The following is a 20,275-nucleotide window of genomic DNA, read 5'->3' on the forward strand; positions in this document are numbered from 1 at the left end:
GACCTAAGGCCATCTATCAGCTCCACAAGCCTGCTCTCGCCAAGAGCCTTGCAGTCAGAGGACTATCCAGGGAAAAAATGTCAGATGCCAACATAGTCACTACCTCCTAGGCCAAATCGATGGGGACGAAAGCAGCGAACATGACCATAAAATGAGAATCTTGAAGCTTACCTTTAAAGGCTTATTCTGGTCTTGAAAAATTAGTAGGATAAGATTATTTTCTACGGAATCTTAACCAAACACAGAAAGACTTTTGTCCTTTACCAGTTCGTCTTGGAGTGAAAGTTACAGACATTTATGTATTTTAGTTTCAGTCAGCTGAAAACCTGAAATTAAAAGTATGCTAAAAATCCTAAAACCAAACTTTTGAAAGCCTCCTATTAAAAAGCCTCTAAGTACTTACTCATTTCAAGTCTAAGTGCAAGGGGACAAGAGCTCTGAGCCTGTTACATTGCCTGTTTGGGAGGAAGGATCAATGTTTCCTACAAATTGCTCAGTTTTGCACAAGGGAGAAACCAACACATACAGAGGCATGGAATTAGTTTCATTTTATTTCATGAGGATTCTTCTCCCATAGTGTAGAAATAGAATGAGGAATGAATCTTAATTGGTTTCTTTATCAGAAGTGGTAAACTTGGTTTCTATATTTATGAAGCTAGACAGTTTTTTAAGCAGTCTGTGGAAGCAGACAATAGAATCAGCTTCCTGTAGCCACAGTACACTATACCTTGTATCTAGCGAAGGCAAAGATCAACTCAAACGATTATCCAGAGTCATTGTTAAATGTACTAAAGGGTAAAGCTCGCCACTATATTATTTTAAAGGAAGGCGCCTGAAAGTAAGAACTCAATGAACCCTGGGTGACAAAATTCAAAACAAGTCATATCCACAAATCAGTTGTCCATGTAAGACCAACTGATGACAATGCACCCGCTACAGTTGACATGAAGGCGCTGTGCATAAAGCTTTATATGGTTTGTCTGAACTACCAGTAACTAAGGGCGGAAAGAGGGAGAGGAAAGAGCTACTTCTGTAACGTTTTAGTATCCAAATAGCATAACAGAAACTGTTCCCAAGGATAGTGTATATGCCATTAATCACACTGAGAAAGCTGAAGCATTATTCATTTGTCTTCTTTTTGTTTGAGAAGCTTGTTTATCTCCCTTTGGGCTATTCCAGTGTATCTCAAAATTATTCCATATTGGCTGAGTCCGGGAAGCAACAGTAAGGAAGTCACTGTCAGGTGGGTGAGAGGGTTGTGGACTTGCTTGCTCCACCCAAGCAACTATGGCAAGAGAAATGATCACAGTCACAAAGTACATTGTCGGCTTTTCTTCCCTTAGTGTGAAGACACATTTCCACCAGCTCTCCGTCAAGTTTTTACTAGATTATTGCACATTTCATGGAATTTTTGCTCTTGCTCAGTGGTCCATTTATTGGAATTAAAAATTCAAGATGCTAGAATGGGAACAAGGTAGTCAGCCAAGTGCAAACACATAGCGAAACTGGAAACTCTGGACAGAACAAATTGATCTAGATTGTAGATAGTCAGAAACACCAGAGAAACCACACTTGTTTTGGCAGGTCAAAAGTCTCTTTCCCATAGGAAGACTTTATCAGCCGTCGGCATCACTTCTCCCCATCCTGCAGCTGCTCTTCTAGACTTGCAGTCTCTGCAGCCAGCAGGTTGGTGCTGTGATTATCTCCCTCGCCACCCACCTTATTGGAGGTGCCGTCCAAGTGAGCGCAAGCCGCCTCAAAACCCACCTTCCTCTGAGACCCACGTGGTGACCCAAGTGCTGTACATACAATTTAATACCTAGAGCAATCACTAAAAAATCTATAAAAGATATATTCTCAAAAACACTTCCAATAAATCAAAACCGAATTCTAAAAACTGGCAAGCAGAAAAAAGAAAACAAAGAAATTGAGAGAAACTGAGAGAAATAAACAGAAAATTAAAAAATAAAATGGCATACCTAAGCCATGTAATATATAAATATTTACATTAAATTTAAATGGCCTAACTATACCAATTAACAGACAGAGATTTGCAGAGTGGATTGAAAAATATGAACCAACTCTATGCAGTCTGCAAGAAACTCACTTCATATATAATGATATAGACAGGTTGAAAATAAAAAAATGGAAAAAGGTACATCATGCAAGAATTACTTAAAACAGAATGTCTATATTAATCCCCATAAAGTGACCCTAGAGAAAAGGAATTTATCAGAGACAGGGTAAGACATTATATAATGATAAAAGAATTAATCCACTAAGAAGACATAGAAATTATAAATGTGTATGCACCAAAATAAATTTTTTTTTAAAAAACCGATAAAACTAAAAGGAGAAACAGACAAACCCATAATTATAGTTGGAGGCTTCAACATTCCTCTTTCAGCAATTACTAGAACAACTAAACAAAAAATCAGCAAAGATAGAGAAAAACACAATACCATCAGCTAACGTTATTTTCAAGTGTCAGTGGAACATACAGCAAGATAAACTGTATCTTGGGCCACATAAAGTCTCAACCAACTTAAAAGAATTGAAATCATACAGATTACAATGGAATCAAACCAGAAATCAATAACAGGAAAATAACATGAAAATCTCCAAACAACTGGAAACTAAAAAACACACTCTGAAGTAACCCATGGGTTAAAGAGGAAGTCTCAAAGGAAATAAAAAATACATTGAACTGCATGAAAAAATACAACATATTGAAATTTATGGGAAACAGCTAACAGTGCTGAGAAGGAAATTTATAGCATTAAATGCATATGATATAAAAGAGAAAAAGTCTCGCTCGAATCAATAATCTAAGCTTCCATATCAAGAACTTAGAAAAAGAGGAGTGAAGTAAACTCAGAGTAAATAGAAAGAATAAATTAATAAGTAGTAGACATCAATAAGTTAAAAATAAAGAAAATCTACATCACGCTTCCTGATTTTAAACTATATTGCAAAACTCTAGTAATTAGAACAGTGTGATATTGTCATAAAAACATACACATAGATCAATGCAATAGAATAGAGAGCCCAAAAATAAATCCACGCATATACGGTCAATTAATTTACAACAAAGGAGCCAAGAATATGCAGTGAGGAAAGGACAGTCTCTTTAATAAATGGTGTTGGGAAAACTGGATAGCCGTATGCAAAAAAATAAAAGCGAACCATTTTCTTACACCATACACAAAAATTAACTCAAAATGGATTAAAGACTTGAACGTAAGACATGAAACCATAAAACTCCGAGAAGGAACATAGGCAGTAAGCTCTTTGACATAGGCCTTGTGATGATTTTTGAATTTGAGATGAAAAGCAAAAGTAAACAAGTTGGACTACATCAAACTAAAAATCTCTGCATAGCGAAGGAAACTACCGACGCAATGAAAAAGCAACTTATAGAATGGGGGGAAATATTTTCAGATCACATATCTGATAAGTGACTGATATCCAAAATATATTAAGAACTCACACAACTTAACAGAACAAAAACCCTGCAAACAATCTGATTAAAAACGGGCAGAGGAACTAAAAAGACTTTTCCCAAAGAAGACATGTGAATGGCCAACAGATATATGAAAAATCGCTCAACATCACTAATGATCAGGAAAATGCAAATTCAAACCACAATGAGATATTACCTCATACTTGATAGAATGGCTGTGATCAAAAAGACAAGAGATAACAAGTGTTGGCCAGGATGTGGAGAAAAGAGAACCCTTTTGCAGTCTTGGGAATATAAATTGGTACAGCCACTATGGAAAGTATTATGAAGGTTTCTCAAAAAATTAAAAATAGAACTATCATATGATCTAGCAATTCCACTTCTGAGAATATATCTGAAGGAAATGAAATCACTCTCAAAAAGATGTATGTACTCCCATGCTCATTACAGCATTATTTGTAATAACCGAGACATGGGAATGACCTAAGTTTCCATTGATGGATTAATGGATTTAAAAAGTGTGATTGATACACACACACACACACACACACATATGTTTGTGTATATATACATATACGTGCGTGTGTGTGTGTACTCACACACATACAGATATACACACAATGGAATATTATTTGGCCACAAAAAGAAAGAAATCTTGCCATTTGTGAAACTATGATGGATCTTGAGGGCATTATGCTAAGTGAAATAAGTCAAAGACAAATACCATATGATCTCACTTATATTGAAATCTAAAAAAACCTAGACTCATAAAAACAGAAACACATTGGTAGTCACCAGAGTTCGGGGGTGGTGAGGTAGGGGAAATGAATGAAGGTGGTCAAAAAGTACAAACTTCCAGTTATAAGATTAATAATCTGGGGATCTAATGTACAGCATGGTGTCTATAGTTAACAATACCATGTTGCATATTTGAAAGTTCCTAATAGAGGTGATCTGAAAAGTTTTCAACACAAGAAAAAAAATTGTAACTATGCAAGGTGATGGATGTTAACTAAACTTACCGTTGTACACATTTTGCAATATGTCTATATATCAAATCATTATGTTGTATACCTTAAAGTAATACGATGTTATATGCCAATTATATCTTAATAAAACCAAGGAGTATTAATAAATAGAGAAAATCAACAACAAAAAAAGATCTGCTTCTTTGAATGAGAAAAATAAAATTGTAAGACTGACAGGGGAAAAAAAAGAAAAGATACAAATTACCAACATCAGGAATGAAGTAGAAGATATTCCTACATACCCTGAACACATCAAAAGAATAATAAGGCAATAGTACAAATAGTGTGCATATGCAAATTAGACAATGGACTGATTTCTCAAAAAACACAAACTACACAAATTCACTCAATATGGAATAGGTAATTTAAATAGCACTACGACTATAAAGGAAATCAAATTTATCATTTAAAAAACTGTCAGAAAAGAAATCTCCAGGCAGGCCTAGATAGTTTCACTGAAAAATCTACCAAACATTCAAAGAATAAGCACTGATTCTATACAATCTCTTCCAAAAAAAGAAGAGGAATGTATCAGTCAGAATTTAATCACTGGAACAAAATCAGTAGATAAATATTAAACATACAAAAACATTTATTCCAAGGAATGGGCCTATTGTGGTGGCTGGATGACTAGGCACTCTGAAATCCAGAGTATACGGTCAGTAAGAGCTGACTGAACCTCTTGGCCACAACATGAAGCTGCAGTCCATAAGCAGAATTTCAGGGAAATTTCAGATAATTTCAGGAAACCTTCGGTTTTGCTCGTAAGACATTGCAGTTTAGTGAATTAGGGCCACTCAGATAATCTAGGATAATCTCTACTTAAAATCAACTGGTTATGAATGTTAATCCATCTACAAAATACCTTCCCAGCAACACTTAGCTTTGTATTTAATTGAGTAACTGAGGACTAAAGCCTAGCCAAGCTGACAGATAAAAGTGGCCATAGGGAATCCAGTCAGCAGTAATGTAATGGCTAGGTGCAGAGCCAGAGCAGAGAAAGAGTAATCAGGGGTATTGTTTCATAAACTATATAAATGTCCAACCAATGTATAGTATACTTGAAACTAATAATAAAATAAAATTTTAAAAAAACTGATCATTACAATCTACTCCTTGTCAATCTGGCACGCATACATAATTCCTTAAACTAAACTATATACAATCTCCCCAAAAAAGAATAGCTAAATCATATTTCCACCTAACACGATCTAACTATTCTATGTACAACTGAAAACACACTAACCCTTTCCCCAGAGAGAATTCAAAGTCCTTGGATGATGTTCACTATCCCTCTCGACACCTTGTAACTTAAATACTGTGATGTAAAGTTAACTATTATTAACACATCTTATATGAGATGGTAAAGGGGATAAAGGAGGAAAGAAAAAAATATTTGCTTAATACATATACACAAACATATTCATAACAAAACAAGGAAGAAACATTTATAATTATTGTGGTCCTCATTTCTACAACTGGTCATGTTATTGTTATAACTACCTACTTTTACTACCCATTCCATATTCCCTTTGCCCTCCACCGATCATGGTTCTTTATCTGGTGGGGTCACCCAAACCATCATTCCTGAAGGGTCTGGGCCATTAGTAGTTCTGTCTGAATTAAGTTGTTGTAGTTCTCCATTGCCTTTAATCACAAGAAATGATAGTACTAAGAGACACCCAATTGTTTCTCTTGTATTCCAGACATAATTTCCTTATCATATCCAATGGCCATATTTTGCATATCTCAATTGCCATGTCATACCATGAATTACCAGCATCCTCTTTATGACTGAAAATAGTCATTAGTGTCTTTAAATCTAATCGTGTTAGAGAATCAATTTCAGAACATCCAGAACCTATTTGGAAAACTTTCTTAAAGTCCTCTAGAACAAATTCTGGTACCAAACTCTGTATCAGTCAGGGTTCAAGCAGAGAAACAGAACTGGTAGGATATCTATATAGATTTATTAAAAAGAATTGGCTTACGCAAGTGTGGGGATCATCTGGGCAAGTCTGAAATCTGTAGGGCAGGCTGTCAGGCCTCCTGGACATGAACTGAAGCTGCAGTCCACAGGCAGAACTTTTTCTCCCTCAAGGAAACCTCAATTCTCCCCTTAAGGCCTTTCACCTGATAGCAGAAGGCTGTCATAGATTATCTAGGATAATCTCCTTAATTTAAAGTCATCTGATTATGAATGTTGATCACATCTACAAAATACCTTCATAGCAACACCTAGTATTTCATTGAATAACTGGAGACTGCAGCCTAGCCAAGTTGACACATAAAACTAATCACAAGGAAAGAACAATTCCCAATTTATTTTTTTAAAGCTGGTGTAACCCTGGTATTAAACCAGCCAAAGACAGTGCAAAAATGTCCTGGGAAGAGCAGGAGCCCCATGGAGCTGGACTCCAGCCATCCGGCAACCTCAAGAGCAGGGTCACGTTTTCACCTGAACATTTGGCTGCCCAGTTTCCATTTCATGGGGGAAAATTCAGCGTACCATGTTAGTTTCAAATTACTTGTGCCTAGTTTTGGAACTCCATGCTATGAATGCGTGTGTGTGTGTGTGTGTGTGTGTGTGCGCGCGCGCGCGCGTGTGTATGTTCATGTACTCATTCATTCATTTTAGTTAACATCATGCTAAGCTTGTCATGCACTGGATAAAGGAATTTCGACAAGAGACTGTTTTATCTTCCCAATAATTTGACACAGTGGATCCTTTGACCTCATTTATAAGTGAAGAAACTGATGAGCAGTGAAATTATATCAATAGGCCTGAGAATACTCAGCGTTTTTATTTGACCCCAAAGCCTGTCTTCTCCTCTGCACTAGAGTTTCATTCCAGCACTGCAAACAGTCACCTAAACTTGGGAACTTAGGAATTTTGTCAGGTCCAAGTTCCTTGAATCTCTGGGAAAAGTGCCCAGAGCTTTATGTTGGCCAAAAAACATTGTTGGTAATCTAGCTGCCCCAAGATTCTCAGTCTTGTCCATCTCTAGGCCTTTGCTCATGATATTTCCTCCTGCTTTCTAAGGACTAGGTAGTGATAAGAGTGCAGGCTCTGGAATCAGTCAAAATCCCAGTTGTGTGGTCTGAGTCAGGTGGCTTCACCTCACTAGACTGACAACTTATCTGCTCTCAGTCCATGTGGTTGGGTGAGTTAACTCAATGAGAGTCCTACATTCATGGTTGTAAGGATTGACTCAGTGATGAGCACGTGACTCAAGCCAGGCCAATCAGAGTTCATCCTGGGACTTTTGCTGGCACTGTTGAGAAAAAATGCCCTCTCTCTATTAAGGCTACTAGCAGATATAATGTTAGTATGGAGCTGCTGGGGGCACCTTGGCCACTTGACAAGGGAAGGACCTACTTGATACAAAAGCCAACTTAGGGGAAAGTAGAGCCAAGACATAGAGAGAGACTAATTTCTGACAATATCCTTTGAAGCTCTGGATTCAGCCATGTTCCCATAAGTTTCTACTTACACACTACCCTTGACACACAGCTCATCACCTTCCAATATAGCCCTTTTTGTTTCTGAGCTGAAACCTACCTCCTGGAACCTGCAGCAATTGGTCTAGTTCTACCGATCTGAGGGGTAGCAAAAGGTTCTAATGGCAAATGGATATTGTTTCAAATTCCAGCTCTGGCATTTATTCCTCAAATCTCAATTTAAAATTGGAATGGTTTTAATGCAATCCCCATAAAAATCCCATTGGCATTTTTTTAAAGAAATAGAACCAAAAAATCATCAGATTTGTATGGAAACACAAAAGACCCCGGATTGCCAAAGCCATCCTGAGAAAAAAGAACGAGGCTGGAGGCATCATTCTACCTGACTTCAAATTATACTACAAAGTGACAGTCATCAAAATAGCATGGTATTGGCAGCAAAACAGACACACAGATCAGTGGAACAGAATTGAGAGTCCTGAAGTAAACCCATATTTATATGGGCAAACAATTTTTGACAAAAAAGCCAAAAACATATACTGGAGAAAGGAAAGCCTCGTCGATAAATGGTGCTGTGAAAACTGGAAAGCCACTTGCAAAAGAATAAAACAGGACTGTTGTCTATCATCACACACCAAAATTAACTCAGAATGGATTAAAGACCTGCATTTAAGACCTCAAACAACAAAATGGATAGAAGAAAACATAGGAACTAAACTCAAGGATCTTGGATTTAAAGAGGATTTTATGAATTTGACCTCGAAGACATTGGAAGTAAAAGCAAAAATAAATAAATGGGACTACATCAAACTAAAAAGCTTCTGCTCAGCAAAAGAAACTGTCAACAAGGTGAAGAGACAACCATTCAAATGGGAAAATATATTTGTAAGCAACAGCTCCGATATGGGCCTAATATCCAAAATATACAACTCATACGATTCATTAACAACAAAAAAGCAAATGATCCAATTGAAAAATGGGCAGAGGACCCAAATAGACACTTCTCCCTAGAGGACATACAAATGGCCAACAAATACATGAGAAGGTGCTCAACATCGCTAGCTATTAGGGAAATGCAAATCAAAACCACAATGAGATACCATCTCACACCTGTTAGAATGGCTATATTCACTCTACGGCTATGCTACCCTGAACAAGGCTGATCATGTCTGATCTCGGAAGCTAAGCAGAGTTGGGCCTGGTTAGTACTTGAATGAGAGACCACCTAGGCATAAAAAATAAAAAAATAAGAGATTGTAAGCTGACAAGATCCTTGTAATCTATGAGGTCAACCAAGGATTGCCTCACCTAAAAAAAAAGAATGGCTATAATCAACAGGACAAGTAATAGCAAATGTTGGAGAGGATATGGAGAAATAAGAACACTCATACACTGCTGATGATACTGCAGATTGGTACAGCCACTATGGAAAACAGTATGGAGGTTCCTCAAAAAACTAAGAATTGATCAAACATGTGATCCAGCAATCCCCTACTGGGTATTTACCCCAAAGATTTGAAAAACTCATATTCGAAAAGATATTTGCACACTGATGTTCATAGCAGCATTATTCACAGTGGCCAGGGCATGGAAGCGACTGAAATGTCCTACCATAGGTGATTGGCTAAAGAAGCTGTGATACATATACACAATGGAATATTACTCATCTATAAGAAGAGATAAAATACTGCCATTTGCAACAACATGGATGGACCTCGAAACAATCATACTGAGCAAAATAAGCCAGATAGAAAAGGTTAAAAATCACATGATATCACTTACATGTGGGATATAAACCTAAAAGCAACAAATGAAGAGGACAAACAAACAGAGACTCATGGACATGGACAATGGACTCATGATTAACAGAGGGGAGGTGGGGGGGAGAGGGGGAAAAATAAAAAAAATAAATTGTTAAAAATAATAATTAAAAAATAAAGTAAAATAAATAAAACAAATGAAAATATTGAAAATAAATAAATAAATACAATTGGAATGATGTCTATGACAGAGGGATGTTATGGGAATTAAAAAGCTTTTACAAGTGCTTCGATTTTGTTAGCTTGTGATATCATCACTGTTATTTTTGTTACCAGATTGCAAGGCCCCAGACAGCAGGGACCTTGCTGTATTCAGCTCAGATTCCCCAGTACCCAGCAGTGGATGGCACAGAGTAGGTGCCCAATTAACACTTGTCGAAATAAATTGGAAGTACCTTTTGACCTCTCACCTATAGTGAGCTATGTGGGGACAGCTGCTCTGTCATTCTGATCTCCCTGTCCCTACCCTCATCTTCACCATTTCTTTACATAACACAAGTGGTTTTCCTTCTAAAAAAATGTACTAACTCAATTATTCTGTGAAAATTTATCAGTTACAACCAAAGGAATGAAAATAAGCTCCCAGGGTACAAAAAAAACCCCAGATGTTTGGGGTTAGTTTTTTAACACAATACTCAACTATTTTACTTATTTGATGTTTTTCTCAAGAAATTAAAAAAAAACAATCTTCCCTAAAATTTGGAAATGAGATCCCTTTCTCACAGTGTCTCTTGCTCTCTGCTGGGAGTGATGTGGGTATGCTTGGCAGTCGCAATGGGCTGCTGAAATGGGACAAGCAGGTAATGGGAAACAGCTGCTTGGCCTGTGCTGTCTCTAAGCTCCAAATTGGTGACGAGGTGCCGCAGACAAAAGACAGGCAGTTATGGTTTGGGTGGAGGCCCCACAAGCAGCGATTAACTCATCTTGCCAAGTTCACCAGGCGAAATAGAGTCTGCTCAGCTGGCCACAATGCACCAGGCAGCATTCCCTGCACAGACGCTGTCTCTGTCATTAGACCAGTGTGCACCCAGAGAGATGAGCCCACCAGCCAAGCTGCAGCCTCCCTCTCTCTGATGCCGAAGAACAAGGACTGATGCTAAGGGAAGGCCTCGCCTTCCTCTGTGTCCTGCAGTAACTTCATATCTCTACTCCTGACACTATCCCACATGGCAGCTGTAATAACCTTCCGAAAACATCAATTGGATCAGGGATCCGCAAACTACCCTATAAAGTATTTTATACTTTACAGATTTTAGGCTATAAAGAGTATTTTAGGCTTTGTGAGTCAGCTCTCCCGCGAAAGCAGCCATCGACAACATGTAAATGATATGCAGCAAGACTGGGTTCCAATAGAACTTTATTTACAAAAAACAGGTGGCAGGCTGGTTTTGGCCCATGGGCTGTAGTTTGTCTCTCATTCGTGCCTCTGTTCAAAGCCTTGTCATGGTCCTCATCACCACAGAGTGAAGCCCAAGTTCCTAGCTGTGAGCATCGAGGCCTGGGCTGGCCCCTGCCACCGCTTCGCCTCCGTCGGGGACTCAAGTCCTCGCTCACCATCCCACAGTCTCAAGCTCATTTCTGCCATAAGGCCGTTGCACTTGCTGTTTCTTCTGCCTGGAACACTCCCTTTATCCCTACTTCACATTTTCACATGACTCACTCACTCCCACTATTTAGGTCTCAGCACAGATATCACTTCCTCGGAAAGGCCACTCCTTCAACCCTCCTAAATGACCACTACCTCCCTCCCTAGTCACTCTTTATCATAGCAGCCTGTTTTACTTTCTGCATAGCACTTATCACAGTTTGAACTGATCTCTTGTCTTCGTTTGTTTACCTTGTCGTTGTCCTTCTCCCCCGGAAGCTTCAGGAGGGTAGGGAGGCTTACCCCCAGTGCCTTAGACCCATGAAGTTGGAGTGCAGCACATATTTGGAGACTGAATAAATAAATAAATGAGTGAATATATACTTCAGTAGCCTCCTAATGATTTCCCTCATCCTCTCATTCTGTGAAAATTTATCCTATTAGCCACTCCATCCCATTAGCCACTCTGCTGACAGATATACCTTTGAAAAATGAATAGCAGATCATGGTCTGTCGTTGTTTTAAACTCTCTAATGACTTCCCATTGCTCAAAATCCAAACTCCTCGCCATTACCCCAAAAGGCCTTGCAAAAATAGACGCCTGCCTGCCTCTCCCAGTCCATCTCTCCCATTCTAAAGAGCAGGCTGCCTGGAGGGTCCATCGATGTGACCCCAAAGGACATCACTTGGCAATGGAGGTGTTTTTGCACTGATATCAGAAAATGAGTTATGTTCCAGGAATTCACTTTGAATAAAAGAATGAGGCCATGAACACCTGACTCATGAGCGACTGGGAAGTCATCCAGTTTCCTCAAATCACCCCACCCAGGTCAGGCTCTCTCCTGTGACATACTCTGTAGAAAGAGAGAACATAATCTTTTCAGACTGATGTCAAAACCTAATGGAACGTAGAGCTTCAGTGCTCTTTCTGGACTAACTGAAAACGACATGCAAATCAAAATGAAAAAGATTAAGAGTGGAGCCGTTAAGAGAATAAGTAGCATTAGAGCTGTGGACTCCTTATACAGCCATATAACTTACACTGCTTTCTCCACTGCTGCAATTCAACTAGATGAAATTCTGCAGCAAAGATAAGCCACATGGGTATGATATAGCTTATTGCTTGGGCTATATTGAGATGAAAGATTAGAAAGCTGCCACTTTATGGCTTCTTCATAAATGGCCCTAGAGAGTAATATCAAAGGTCTAAAAGTAGTACAGATTCTCTAACTGGTGTTGCATAAAGTAGGTAATCAAAGCTAGGAGAATAGCCATTTTTTTCACAGGAGTGAACAAAGTTATTTTCATTTTAGGTGTGTGCGTGGTGGGGGAATAACCCTTAAGCAGTTTTGTTTTTCTGAATTGACTTTCCTGAACAGGTGCTCACTGGTACTCTACAGTGCACTGTTATCAGAATGATACATACAATAAACACTGGACTTCTGGGCATTTTTAAAGCCAGGACAATGAACCAGGCTGTCAGGCTTATAAAAGCGACCACTTAGCATCTCTTTGATGTGCCGGTCCTGTTTGATCTTGTTTCTACTTTTTCTCATCTCCTGAATTGTGAATTCTTATCTCACTGCCCTGAATTCCTCCCTCTTTCCAATTATCTCTAGATTTGGCCGTTTCCTAACAGTTGAGTGCTGGCCCACCTTGCTCACCCATTTCCCCTTTGTTCTTCTGTCTCCCATGGCCCTGAGTGGTGCCCAGTAGATAAGCCTTGGCCCCAGTCCCTGAGCAGGGAGAAGAGGTGCTGTGCTAGATTATAATGATGTATCATGGAGAACAGGACAGACACAGTCTCCCTGCTCCATGCATTTGCAACCTCTCCTACAACAACCCGTCCATCGGTTACCCTTCTCTAGCAGAACACCTCCAAGGCCAGGAAACTCTTGACTTCCTAGGACTGTCCTTTTCATTTTCTGACAACTTTATCAGAAAGCTTGAGCTGTCAACAAGCTTGAGAGCTGCCCTGAAGTCATCTGTTTTCTGCAGGGTGCTGATGGTGTGTGGTGTGAACTCCAAAGCAGCTGTCAACGTACATTCTGCCTATCACTTGCGAGACCAGTACTGGAGCATGCGACATAAATTAATCACTTCCACTTCTCACCAGTGCGGGCTCCTTGTGCTTTTTCTGCCTCTGGTCATTCATGCTCAGCAGATAACTGATAGCCATAACACTGTTGGGAACATGGACTCGGTTCTGGGAGGGCCAGATATAGCTCGTTATCATTGCAATTACAGTGTGTGGGCTCATTGAGAAGTTAGGGGACACTTTATCAATGAGGAAGGCTGTCCCTCTGGCATTGGGTTTTGCGTGAAGGAATGGAGGTGAAGATGAAGGTTGCTGAGATAGTAGGGCCTTCTTATCTGACATGTTTTCCCAGTGAGGTCAAAAGTGCCATGGCCATCTTCCCAAGTGGAAATAAACCATAGATTGCCAGAGCTGAAAGACATCAGAGGGCTTTACAGAAGAAAAAAATGAAACCCTGCAAGAGGACAGGACTTCTACGGCCAAGCCACCCTGAATTTGCCCAATCTCATATGGTCTCAGAAACTAAGCAGGGTCAGTCTGGTTAGTACTTGGATGGGAGACCACCTAGGAAGACCAGGTGCTGTAGGTATTAAAAAAAAAATGTGCAGGACTTGCCCTAGGCCCTACAGGGAGACAGTGTCAAGACTCAGATCTACAAGAAAAAGAAGAGCCCCTTTGCCTTCTGCTAGCATGATCAGGCTTTGTGAAGGAGGGGTAACATTTCTGAGAGTCTGAATGTTTCACTTTGCTGCCTTTAAAACATACAAAGAGGTCAATAGGGAGTCAGGAATGAGCTATTTCTTTAGAATCCCAGGCTGAAGCATGGTTTTTCATTTATATAAAATGTCTGTATTTTTAAAAATAATTTCACTCATTTACAGTTTTCTTTTTTCTTGTGTACATATGAAAAATAAAATGATAATGATAAGTATTAGTCCCATTAGAAGAATGTTGCTAACTATTAAATGATGTTAGTTTTATATCAGTGTTATTACATGATTCAAATAGAAAATTGGTTAGTTCCAACAATGCTGGGTTTTTAATCCAGTTCATTGAAGTTCATTCAGTCAAAGGTAATATGTCCAAAATTATCGTGAAGGCTATTGTAAAGTTTAAAGTTTAACTCTAAAGAAAAAATCATTTGTTTTCGAGATGATAACATGCATAAAAATTTTATTGGAGCACAGCATCAAGATTAAACAATGTTCTTACTAAATAAAAATTAATAAAATAAAAAGCCTAATGGGCAGAAATGTACTTAGAATTAATTGTGGTACACACATACATCATAATTGTCTCTAAAACAAGCTACAATATTAAATATATGAATTATTATATACTCCCATAGAGTAAGAAAAGTATAAAATATTTTCATAACAAAACAAATGATAAACAAAACAAACGAAAGAATCCTGGTTCACGACACTAATTACTAGATCAGTTCCTCAAGGTATCCCTGAGATCCACATCAGGAGGAAGATAAATTCACCTACTTGTTGCTTTAGCCATGAATATTCATTGAGCACAGCCTCATTCATTCCTTTAGCAGGCCCAATTCCAGGAATGAGGGTTACAGAAGTGAACCAGCTCCCACTTTCACGGAACTCAAATTCTAGTCGAAGGAGAAGAACAGTAAATAAGAATATAGAATGTAGAGAAAATAGAGTATTGGATAAAGAAAATGTTAGATAGTGACAGGTGCTCTGAAAAAAATAATAAAGCAAATTAAGGGCATAGGAAGTTCTAAGGACAGGGGGTTGCTGGTGACATAGGGAGGTCAAGGAAGGTATTGCAGAGAAGCTGACAATTGAGCAGAAATCTTGAAAAAACAAAGGAGGAAGCCTTGGGAGCACCTGTGGGGAGTACTGCAGGCAGAAAACAAACAGCACAAAGGCCTTGAGGCAGGAGGAAGCTTGGCATATTTAAGGAACAGCAGAGAAACCTGTGGGCCTGGAACCAATAGAGAGAGAAGAGGAGCAAGAGATGAAAGGAGAGAAATTGGCAAAGATCATGTAGGGCCTTGTGCACTGTTGTTGGGACTCCAGATTCATTCTGAGTAGATGAGAGTCACTGGAGTTTTTTGAGCCAAGACTGGGCTCATCTTTTTAAAGATCACTTGGCTGCAGATTTGAGAAAGGACCGTAGGAAGGCAAGGGCAGAAGCAGACTAATTCTTACAATGCTGATGGATTAGATGTAGGGAGGAGTCAAAAGGAACCCCAAGGTTTTCAGACTAAGCTAGTAGACAGATGGAGTTGCCATTTACTGAGGTGGGGAAAATAGCAGGGCAAGCAGGATGGGTGAAAGAGAGAATTAGGAGTTTAATCTGGGACATTTAAATTGACATCTACAATTATCTAAGTGGAGACGGCAAGAAGGCAGTTGAATATAGAATGTAGAATCCAGGGAGAAGGCCCAAGCTGTCATCTACAGGAGGCGTTTAAAACCTTCTACATGAGATAGGACAAGATCACCAAGGGGATGAGTGTGGTGAGAGAAGAGGAGTGGTGTTCTGGAAGGGGAAGAAAGTGCTTGGAGGAGGGTTTCAACAGCAGTGTGCACTGTTGCTGATCAGTCAAGAAAAAATGAGGAGTGACCATTGACCACGGGATTTAGCAACTTGGAAGTCACTATTGGCCTTTGGACAGCTTTGGTGATGTAATGGGTGCAAAAGCCTGATTTCGAGACAGGGAGGAGAGCAATTGGAGACAAGAGGTGAGAACAATTCTTCTGAAGACTTTTGCTATCAAGAGGAGCAGAGAAACAAGACACTAGCTAGAGGAAGTTATAGAGTCAAGAGAAAGGACAGTTTTCAAAGTTCCTGGAAATTCTTCCCCTCCCCGCTTCCACGTCGCCATCAACGGGTGTGAAGTCCAGGCCACAGAGCTCTGTGTGTTCCTGGCAAGGCCCCCTACCTGCCTCTGAACACTCAGAGCCTCTCCACTAGCATTCATATGTTTTGGAGATCAAGGCTTGTTTCAATATTTCTGTGTGGTTTAGTTAAAAGAAAGATATTAATCAGATAAATACACCAATTAATATACCAAGATAACTTATTATAAGCAGAAAGTGGAAAAGTAAATGCCTTTTTAAAGGCAATAAAGGAGAGAAATGGTTTATATTAGGAGACTTAGAGAAGGCCTTTCTGAAGGAATAGCTTTAAATCGAAAATCTGAAGGATGAGTAATAATTCACCAAATGATAAATGATATAAAGAACATTGTAGGTAGATGAGCACGTGCAAAGCTTCTGAAATGGAACATGGCATAGCATATTCTAAAAACTAGAAGAAGGCTAGTGAGACTGGGTCCAGTGAGTGAGGATCACAGGGACCTTAGGGGAAAGCAGAGAGGCTGGGGTCAGATTTTGCAGGGTCCTGTAGACTGCATTAAAGAGTTTGTTTTTAGTGTTTGTTTTTCATTCTAAGTAAAATGGTCAGCCAGTCAATGAGTAAGTCATTATGTCCATCTAAGTGCCCACTATTTTTATGCTTCGAAGGAAAGGAAAATAGTCAGATGCAAGACACTAAGCTTCCTTGAGGGAAGGAGGACTGACACAGTGTGTCTATGGCCTGGGCTCCCCAAGAAGCAGATCTTGAGTCAAGGATTGGAGGGCAAGTAGTTAATTTATGCCAGGAAGCATGAGCAAGGGAGTGGGAACTGAGAGAGGGAAGGAGCCAATAAGGCAGATGCTATCACACAAGTTACCACTGTGGGCATTTGGAGCTAATTCCACTGGGGACTCAGAGCCAGCATAGAATATAGTGATATACTGATATCTTCCGTGATATCTTACTCAAGGTGGTAGTGATTGAGGGCAGCTATTGGAGATAAGACATTAATGCTGTAGAACTTCTAGACTGCCCTGCTTGTTGTTAGAGCAGCTTCCAGCAGCCAGAGAAAGCCCTCAGGTAGAGATGCAGGTGCTGGCAGATAGAAGTCAGGTCAGCTTGAACTAAAATGATATGACCTGAGGAAGTATGGGTGGAGCACTGATGCCTTATATTAAGTCAACTCTCTCTTGATACTGATTCTTCTAGGTGGTTGCCAGTTACACTTTCCATGAAGAAGACAAGAAGAGGATTTATGGAACAAGCTACAGGCCCCACTTCTGCAATTGGCTTAAAGGTCACAATTAGGGTTCATCATCAACTTGTGTCACTACTCATTCCAGACAAATCTCACCCTTGATCAGCACTCTTGCATATTGAGGTTGCTAGTCTGGTAGGGTAACAGGACCTTCATCCCTGGGGTGGCAGGGCTGGGGGAGAGGTCTGAGGCCCTGATCACTGTGTACTGGTCAGACTGTAATTTCCTTGATTGCTTAATACTGGTTGTCACTGGGCAGGGAAACACCAATATGAGCTCTAATAAATCCCCTGAGTTCTAGGCATACTCTTCCCCAATCTCATTATCAAGGAGCAGCCCTATCTCCTCATGATAATCAGGATCCAATATCCCTGCTAGCATAAGAACTCCTTTCTTAGCCCACTGCTCTGTTGGCATGGGGGGCCTAAAATGGAAAGAGGCAGTTACAGCTTTAGGCGTCTTTGGGAGAAATATCTCCTCCCCATTCACCACCTAGCCATGTTGAGACCAAGACTACTAGTCCAGTAGAGCCTAAACTCACAGGAATTCCTGAAGTGAGTCATTGGGCATGATGGATTCGACATGGCTCCTTGGTTCCCATGTAGTCTACTTGATAGGGCCCTAGCACCATATAATGGCTATCGAAGTGTGCACTGAATCTTAAAAGACAGCATTCCGGAGAGAAATGGCAGAGTAGGGAACCATAAAATCTCATCCCTCTATAAAAGGAGCAAATATACTGGCAAAAGCTATGAGAATCAACTATTGGAACTTGAAAAACTAATGAAAAGTTTACAGCAACCAAGAGAATATTTAATCAAGGAAAAAAAATCCACAGGGACCTTGATAAAAAGCTTTGTGGTATTTTGACTTACTCTGATTCAGCAATGGCCTTGAAGACAACAGCCTACCTTCATGGTATAGGTGCCTCGAACATAAGGGAGCAGAATGGAATTCTCAGAGAATTCTGGTTGTTTGTTTTTACCTGTCTCACGATTATCTGAAGGACCAGCCTAAAGGGTTTGCCTTTATTTCACCTACCGCTCAACTCCCAGATGGCTACACAGAGGGCATTTGTCAAAAACATGTAAAGGCAAATGTATTAGCTGCTGTAAACTGAGGCAAGGGACAGTAGTTGGGACAAACTATAAAATCAAAAAGGGAGGAAAGTCGAGAGTAAGACTGGAGATTGAAACCCTTGGGGGAATAAGGGTTTTAAAAAGCTCCCACATATTGAGGGCATCTACAAGGTCACCAGCATGCCCAGAGCTGGATGTACACTCAGGAGAGACATGAGAAGGCTCTAAGGTCTTACCTCCAGCTGACCTTGAGGCTCTCCACAAACAGGAAGTGAAGACTAAGGCACAGTTGTGAAATGCCTGGCTGAGAGTTGAAGATATGGCCCAACACACACACACAGAGTCTATCTGCATACACTGGGAGATGTTGTTTTTCCAGACAAAGAATACAAATCTGTATTCTTTGTCATATATGGTCACTGAAATCTCTGTCAAATCACTAGCTGAGCACCAGGCTAACAGAACAGAGACTTCGGTGGCTGTACACAACAAAGAATATAGACTTTACAAAATTAAATCAGAAAAGAGAACTAAGGACACAACTACAACAAGCAGCAACAATAAACCCTAGAGAGGGAGGAGACTTGATTTCCAGAGTTGCCACATTGTATTCAAAACGCCCAGTTTTCAACCAAAAATTAAGTGCCATGCAAAGATACAAGAAAGAATGGCCCATACATACACACACACACAAAAAATTAATAGAATATTTTTATTATTAAAACTTATTTTATTTTTATTAGAAAATTAATGCCCTGAGGAAACCAAGACATTGGGCTTACTGAAAAAAAAAAAGACTATAAATCAACTATTTATCATCAAATTTACCCAAGAATGCAAGGGTGTTTCAAAATATAAAAATTAATCAATATACTACACCACCTTAATAGAAACAAAACCAAAAAAAAAAAACCCCAGTTATCTCAACTGATGCAAAAAATGGATTTGACAAAACCTAACACCCTTTCATGATAAAAAAAAAAATGCTCAATAAATTAAGAATAGAAAGTAAATTCCTCAACATGATAAAGGGCATCCGAAAAACCTATAGTAGACATCACACTTCATGTGAAAGACTGAATGCTTTCTCTCTAAGATCAAAAATGTCTACTCTCACCACTTCTATTCAACATTGTATTAGAAGTTCTGTTCACAGCAATTAGTCAAGGAAAAAAAGGGGCTTCCCAAAATGGAACCACCTGGATAGCGGCTTCACCAGACCTGCAGACCCGGCCACAGCCTGCATGCTGAACTGAGGCATCACGAAGTTCCTGCCTTACTTCTGCAGCAGCCAAGTTGTGCAGGACTTTGGCCTCAGCTCCAAGCAGCTGGACATCCCCACGGCTAACTTTCCTGAACAAGTAGTAGATAATCTTCCAGCTGATGTATCCACTGGCGTTTATTATGTTTGGAGATGATCATAAGATAGTGGTGAGCATAGGATGGAGCTCGTACTACAAGAATACAAAAAAAGTCCATGAAAACTCATACCATGCATACCTTCAAAGAGGACTTCTGTGGGGAAATCCTGAACGTGGCCCTGGTTGGCTACCTTAGACCGGAGAAGAACTTCAATTCTTTGATTCGTAGAGCCACTTATTTCAAGGTGATATTGAGAAAGCTAAGAAACAACTAGATTTACCAGAACATTCGAAACACAAAGAAGGCAATTTCTTCCAGGTTTCTAAAGGCAAAATAATGAATGGTCACTGA

The 20,275-nt window shown here is 39.6% G+C and overlaps 2 pseudogenes; one reads left to right on the plus strand and one right to left on the minus strand.

Moving 5' to 3' along the window:
• Positions 1 to 1,123: 1,123 nt before the first annotated feature.
• Positions 1,124 to 1,704, minus strand: LOC107509388 (annotated as a pseudogene).
• A 17,038-nt stretch (positions 1,705 to 18,742) lies between these two features.
• Positions 18,743 to 20,275, plus strand: LOC107509392 (annotated as a pseudogene).

The sequence above is a fragment of the Rousettus aegyptiacus genome, unplaced genomic scaffold, assembly GCF_014176215.1.
Source record: "Rousettus aegyptiacus isolate mRouAeg1 unplaced genomic scaffold, mRouAeg1.p scaffold_m13_p_4, whole genome shotgun sequence".
NCBI lineage: Eukaryota > Metazoa > Chordata > Mammalia > Chiroptera > Pteropodidae > Rousettus > Rousettus aegyptiacus.